Source organism: Mus caroli, unplaced genomic scaffold, assembly GCF_978045245.1.
Source record: "Mus caroli unplaced genomic scaffold, Mus_caroli_1 scaffold_3, whole genome shotgun sequence".
Lineage (NCBI taxonomy): Eukaryota > Metazoa > Chordata > Mammalia > Rodentia > Muridae > Mus > Mus caroli.
The window spans coordinates 98,895,608-98,903,772 of NW_028227258.1; positions in this window are offsets into that span (position 1 = coordinate 98,895,608).

Consider the following 8,165-nt stretch of genomic DNA (forward strand, 5'->3'; position numbering starts at 1 on the left):
AGTGAAACATAGGAGAGGTTCAACACTTAAGAAACAAGATTCTCTGCCCTATAGGAGGAACAGCAATATGAACTAACCAGTATCCCCAGAGCTGTGCCTCTAGCTGCATATGTAGCAGAGGATGGCCTAGTTGGCCATCAATGGGAAGAGAGGCCCTTGGTCTTGTAAAGATCATATTCTCTAGTACAGGGGAATGCCAGGGCCAGGAAGCAGGAGTGGGTAGGTTGGGGAGCAGGGGGCAGAGGGGGTGGGGTGGGGGGGTATAGGGGCCTTTGGGGATAGCATTTGAAATGTAGATGGAGAAAATATCTAATTAAAAAAAAACAAACAAAAAGAAAAAAAAGAAAGAAAAAAGAAATAAGATTATCTCTTGGGTGCAGAAGAACTTCAAAGAAGTAACCAAATAGGCCCCAGATAAATCAGAAGGCAGAGGTGCATAAAAAGAAAGGATCTCCACAACGTTGAGAAGACAGGAGACTGAGGATCCTTTATAGACCAGGAGATAGTGAATAATTGTCAGAGAAGGTAGGGAGTACGTTTCTCTCTGAATCCCATAGAGGAGAAGACTATCAATAAAGAGACTTAAGTCCATGACTATTCCACCTCTTTTTAATTATTGAAGTGGGCTCTAGAGCAGTGAGTGGAGGTGAGGTGGGAGGTCTGAGGAAAGTGGGAAATACCTGAAATTCCCTTTGTGGAATATGAAAATTAGAAGCCCCACACGGAGCTTTTTGATGATACAAGCTAGGCAAATTTTCTTGAGGGAACTTAGAGCTTGTTAAATCTATCACGCCTCACTTTAATCCCCTGCTGTCCGCAATGCAAAATGGCATTTCCAAAGCATTTACTGTTTCTATTAATTACCCTAGTGCAAAAATATCTGTGCCTGTCAGATGTGGGGCAGAGACAGATGTGTTTCTTCACAACTGCCTTAAGGGTTAGATGAGGAGGCTCTAGATTTTGATATATCAGTTTCATTTTAGTCAATATATGTACCAGATATATTTTAGAAAAGTCTAACAGATTTTACCAAATTGAAAGTGACAGTTGAGATAATCTATAACTACGGAGTATAGATAAGCCAAGTTGATATTTTTGTTCACTCTAGAAAATCTTTGCTTTCGGGAGAAATATTGAAAACTAACAACTTTGCCCTTTGTTTTAGAGAATTCCCACACTTCCATTAATTGGAGACAAGGTCTGCTCTCCTGGAAAACCACTTGCTTTGTTTGTTTGTTTGTTTGTTTGTTTGTTTTTTTGTTTTTTGAGACAGGGTTTCTCTCTATAGCCCTGGCTGTCCTGTAACTCACTTTGTAGACCAGGCTGGCCTTGAACTCAGAAGTCCACCTGCCTCTGCCTCCCAAGTGCTGGGATTAAAGGCGTGCGCCACCACTCCCGGCAAACCACTTGCTTTTTAAATAGTTTGTGTATCAAGACTTGTTTAAGGGGTCTTGTTTTATTGGGCCCATGAATTCTTAACGATGATGTCACAAACTGCTGAATTCCAGCCCTATACCATGCAAGACATCTTTGGGCTACTTGATGTCAGAACTGCAAACTCTATGTTATCTCATTCCCTTCCCCTTTTGAGAGTGCTGACACTGTTGAGTTCATGTTCAGTGGGGGAACAAGAAGGGAAAGTTCTGTGCTATAGAGACAGAACAGCAAATAACTTTCAAATCAGAACTCAGAATTGGCTGCAAAATCTTTCCCCCAGGACCAGGTTCAATCAGTCTCAGTTCTCCACACTTGTCTCTACTCCATGATACATGGTTCATGGCACAAGATTTTACTCTCTAACCCCCTCTTGTGACGAAGCCATTTGTCCCCTTTTCATTCTCACTTCTCTGAACAGTACTAACATCTGTTCTTTCTACCTCAAAGATAGCTCCCAAGTCCATGTGCTCTTTGCTATTGCCACAGCTGTGCTCATACGGCTCATCTGGACTTGTGCAATGTCACAGTCCTCGGAGAGAACTTCCCAACATAGTGTCCATGGCACACAACACTTGTTATTGCACACTGATGTCAATGACAAAGTCTGCTGTTGATAGAGGCAAAGGTTCCAGCTAACCAGCCTCTCCTCATTTCCGCAAAGACTGACTGTTCTCAGGCAAAATCATCTGCACGTGGTGTGTTTCCTTTCAAACTCTAGGTAGGAAACCCTGCTCTAGGTTCTGCTATTAGTGTTTTCAACACTTATTGAACACCAATATGTATGAGTGTGCCTGTCATACTCAGCTCTTAGTGTATGTTGAATTGGTTAAAATTTCTAGAGCTGATTATACATATATATATATATATATATATATATATATATATATATATATATATATCCAAGACTGCCCTTAAATTCATTAATTCATTACCATTCTGTTTAAGCCTCCTGACTGTTGAGATTGTAGGCATGTGCTATAAAGCCTACTTTAGAACTAACATTTGAAAATATAGACTGTAAAATAAAGAACAATACTTTGGAATAACCATCTCAAAGCTTTGCTCCATTTACAACCAAGACTCTATAAACCTGACCTGGGACTGTAATCAGGGGATCCTTGGACTGTTTTGTTCTGTCTTCTTACATTTTCCACTCTTTCTTATGTCCTCTCCTCTGCTCAGGATATACTCATGTCATTATTGAAATGAGCCTGAGGATATTTACTAATCCTTTAAAATCATACCAAATGTTGCCGGCCCACTTAAATCTTCTCAATATGATTAGATCCTTTTTATGTTCTTCCAAACAACTTGACTAATAGTCTTATGAGTGTGTGTGTGGGGGTGTGGAATCTCATTAACGAGTAACCAAAATCTTCTTTGGGAAGAAATTGCTTTTATTTAGGAAAAGATCTTGATAGTCTCCTAAACAGGAAGTAGGCTGGCAAAAGTTCTGGTAACAAGAAAAATGGGTCAGTTGCTTTGCCTTAAAAATGAACGGGAGGGAATTTTCAAGAGCAATGAATAGAGAGGAGCTTGCAGAGAGAGTTGGGTAACATAGTAAAGCTAAGACAGAACCAGAAAAGGGGTACTGATAGTCAACTTCAGGTGTGTATGTGTATACCATCATGGTATACATCAGCACTTATTGCTGAAACTTTCCATGAGTGTGCCTGGTATTTAAGAGGTTCATGAAGGTATTGTTTCATTTATTTTTGAGGTGCATATTTGGATTGAAAATGGTGGAAAAGAAATGGAGTGCTCAACAACACACAGGAGGTCTGGGGAAAGAGTTCTGCTCCCCAGAACTCATGTCAAGTCTGATGATGAGTATTTGCAATGCCTATGTTGAGAAGCAGCAGGCAGGGAAACTCTTGGGGCTAGAAAGCCAATGAGTGTAGCTCAATCTCTAAGGCCCAGATTCTAGTGGCAAGTACTGTCTCAAAAACAAAAGGCAGATGCCACCTGAAAATGTAATACCTGAGTTTGACTTTTGGCATAAACCCACATATATGCAAATACACATATACACATGTACATACGTATATGTAGATCCCTCTACATGTACATGACCCAGCATACATGCACACTTATATCTCTACATATGTACACACCAGCCTACACACATATACTGATACCCACAGATGCATCCATAACCTCTCCCCACAAGCCTCCCCCTCAAAGCCCCCAATAAAACAGAAAGAGAAATACCAATATCACAGATCAGAAAGTTGAAGCTGAAGGTGGCCCTGAGTCACAATATGAAAAAAGGCCCATGGAAGGAGTTACAGAGACAAAATTTGGAGCTGTGACGAAAGGATGGACCATCTAGTGATTGCCATATCCAGGGATCCATCCCATCATCAGCTTCCAAACGCTGACACCATTGCATACACTAGCAAGATTTTGCTGAAAGGACCCAGATATAGCTGTCTCTTGTGAGACTATGCCGGGGCCTAGCAAACACAGAAGTGGATGCTCACAGTCAGCTATTGAATGGATCACAGGGCCCCCAATGGAGGAGCTAGAGAAAGTACCCAAGGAACTAAAGGGAACTGCAACCCTATAGGTGGAACTACATTATGAACTAACCAGTACCCCGGAGCTCTTGTCTCTAGCTGCATATGTATCAAAAGATGGCCTAATAGGCCATCACTTGAAAGAGAGGCCCATTGGACTTGCAAACTTTATATGCCCCAGTACAGGGGAATGCCAGGGCCAAAAAGGGGGAGTGGGTGGGTAGGGGAGTGGGGGGGGTGGGTATGGGAGACTTGTGGTATAGCATTGGAAATGTAAATGAGCTAAATACCTAATAAAAAATGGAAAAAAAAGTCAAAAAAAAAAAAAAAGAAAAAGAAAAAAAGGTGGGGGGAGGAATTTATGTCCACCTTTTCTAGGGTTTAATGGACTATAAATCTAGTTGCTCTCTGGCTTTCACTGCAATGATAGTAGTGACAATCCATGTTAGCTTTTAAATGTTAGATAGCCTGTCATTGTTTTGGGGGACTGGCTCACTGTGAAGTATAGCTGCCTAGTCTGTAGTTTTGGATGTAATATATGGACCGGATTACTGTGAAGCATAGCTCTCTAGTCTGTAGTCGTGGGTATACCATGAAAACTGGGAACTCTTCAGAAGAAGGATTTCTGGGTAAGAAGACCATGGGCATCTGTGACAGACTGCAGTATTCTTTACTTCACTCAGACCTGATTGTCAGATCACAGTTGACTCTGAAGTCTGTGTTGAATCTTACATTATGATCACAAGATTGTGTGTAGGTGTACCATTGCCATAGCCATAAACAGTATATGGGGATATTTTACTTCTAAACAATCTCTGCTACAAAACAACTGTGGGTGTGATCTCAAGGTCATTTTGATGAGGGCAGAAATTACACCTGTTCTGTTTACCACTATGTACTAGGACGGTGTCTGGACCACACTGAAAGCAAAGGAAATTATTTGTTGAACAAATAAAAAATTAATAGGTACTTAGTAAATTTTTAAATAGTATCTTGAATAATACATTCCAATGAGCTGGTGATAAAAGAAATGTTTTGATTGATAGCTACTGAGAGACAGACACAGGAAATTACAGACTAGGGCAGTTCATTTAAATTTGTATCCAATTATTATGGGTTCTTTTATTTTCTTGGGATAGACCATGGAAATGTGGCTATCCTAATACTAATTCTAGTGAATTTTAAACTAATCTGCTAATGAATTTCAATACTTATCAGAAAACCTAACTGTGACTAAAGTGAAATCTTTTCTGATTTTTAAAAGTTTGTCTGTGTGTGTCTGCTTGTATGTCTATGTATAGCTTCTGTGTGCTCTCAGTTAATCTGCATCTCTTTCTTTCTGTGAGTCTGACAAGCCAGTGGAATCCTAAGATCCTCTTGTCTATCTCTAATGCATGCACAGCCATGTTTGGTTTTTATGTCTGTGTTAGGGATTAGTTCTCATTTTTTTTTATTTGGTTGTTTGGTTGTTTGGTTGGGTGTTTGGTTGTTTCCATAGCTTCCACCGCAATCTCTGTCACCCCCTAAGTCATATCTCCAGTTCCTAAAATGGGATATTTTTTTAGAGCTCTTTGAACTATGTTCTTGTTCATGTAAGCAATCAGTCTATGCATGGACTGGCTGGGCTTACTGGAAGCTATTCCTATACCATAAAGTTACCTCTGAGGCTTGCTCTTGTCTGTCCCTGTCAATTGCCTGTATCATTACTGTCTTCACTGTGTGGCAACCTGTCTACACTGAGCTGATTGATGACTGAGTTTCATGAGCTAAGGTTCTTTCCATTTCTGAGTATTATCAATTTCCTCTGTGAACTGAAAATAAAAATTACAATATCCCATACATGATTCTTGGAGAATTGATACATGTTTAGATGTTATTAAAATCACTTCTCACAGCAAAACCTTTTACATCATGAGAAGTTAATAGACCTAAAACTCTTGTCTGTTTTTTCGTGGCCTTCATTTTTTGAATATCTTAGAAGCAATGTGTATTAATCAAATATTGGATTACATTTCCCTTCTGAGTTTTTATTTGACTTTTCCGAGGACTTTTGTGTTGTATAATTTGCGTGGTTTTTTTTTCCTTGCCTGTGGGTTAACAGTATACTGAATGGCAACTCTCATGGTTTCCCAGAGCTGTTGTAATAAGACACCACAAACATAGTGGCTTGAACAACAGAAAAGTATTGGCTCAGAGTGCTGGAGCCTAGAAGTACACGATCAGGGTGTGAGGCCTGTGAGGTAGCATCCTCTTTATGCCTCCTTCCACCCTGCCTCACATTCTGGAGTTCTTCTGCTTATAGACACACCATTTCCCATCTGCCTTCATTCTCTTGTGGTATTGATCTAAAACATAAAGTCTACTTAAAAGTAAAACTTGCTGAGGAAGGTGTTACACACCTTTAACATCAGCATTTGGAAGTGTAGGCTTAGATTTTTCAGGACCTACTTTTAATAAGGGTTCTTAAATGTTTTAATGTTCCTTCTATTCTACCACCCAGAGGTCGTGGAAAGGAAAGGTTAATAGAGCAAAGGAGAATATGGACCATCCACTTACAAACACCATTCACAAATCAGCAACTGGCAGATCTCACAAACAACATTCATGAATCAGGAATGGTAGGCAGATCAATCCAGAAGAAACCATGAGGCTCTGCCAATCAGACTCACACTGAAGTGGTAAGAAGCCACCAGAAGGTTTTGTGCATTTCTCTCTATGAAGTCATGATGAACAATGACTAACAAAGAATGATAAGGTGTACCAGTATCATCCAGCATCATCAGCAAGGACCATCTTCATCAACAAAGAGCAGCATCAGCAAAGTTCAATGATGACCAGTAAAGAAAAGCAAGGCATACCAATACCATACAGTGCTGTCCACTGTCAATTGGGCTATATTTATATCCTTCCCAAACGTGATGTGTTCTCTCAAGCATCTGCTATAGCAAAACATCAGCTGCCCCTTTTCCAGGCTTCCTCCAGAAAAACACTATTCTTAGCAAAACATCCTTCCATGTGTCTGTTTCAGAAAAAAAATCCTTTCATAAGACAGTTTCAAGAAAAACATCACATGATACAACTGGGTCTCCAAAGAAACCAGAAATTTCCACTTCTGGAAGGTATAGACAGGACAATCAGGAGTTCAGTGTGAGCTTTGATACACAGTGAATTTGAAGCTAATCTGGAACATAGGGCCACTGTTTCGAGACTACAGTATCACCATCGTCATCTCAGCATCATCAGTAACAGCACCAGCAAAGAGCCTGATGTGCTAGCCAATTTCTGCACAAGGAGATCAGGAGTTTCAGGCCAGACTGAGCTACATCAGACACATTTCTGTACATAAGTGTCCTCATGTGTTTCTTATAAGGACATCAATTGTATCAAATTAGGCGCTGCCCCTTAGACCTCATCTTAACTTGAGTGTAAGTGAAGGTTTTACTTTCAAATAAGATTACATTTGCAGATGCTGGGGTTAGGACTTCAACAGCTTTTGTGGGAGATAAAATGCAGTAACAGTGGTACACTATTGTGAAGAAATGGTGGGGTGTTGCTAAATAGTCTTGGGGTTTTGAGTTGGATTCTGAAGGGTCAGAGGACAGGGTCTACTGGAAGAAACAGAACAGTTCACAAGCTATGGAAGTTAGACAGCGGGATTCTTTTAAATTCACATAACACTTTATTCAACTACAAATATTCTTTTAAAAGGGGTGTGTACGTATGTGTGTGTCTGTGTGTCTGTCTATCTGTCTGAGGTAAAAGCACATGCATGCAGGTAATTAAAATAAGACAATGTCAGGTACCTACTCTATCATTATCAGTCATTCTCTGCCTTAGTCCCTTGAGATGATGGTATCAAAGTGAACTTGAATCTTGTCACTTTGGCTGGGCTAACTGGCTGGTGAGCTCTTAGGATCTGTCTGTATCCACCTCATGCTGGGATTATAGGCACAGGTCATTACTCCCAGCTTTTCCATGTGTTCTGGGAATTTGAACCCAGGTCCTGATGTTTGTACAGCAATTGCTCTTACCACTAACTCATCTCTCTGACCCATGAAATTTTTTTGGAAAGAGATGAATTGAAACTAGATTTTAATGCTGGTCCTCCTGTTTTTCCAACTGAGTAACTACGTTTGAGCAATCTGACATCTGCAAAGCTTGTTTTCCTTGTCTGTAAATGGAAAATCTGACAGCTTGTAGCTCCAATGA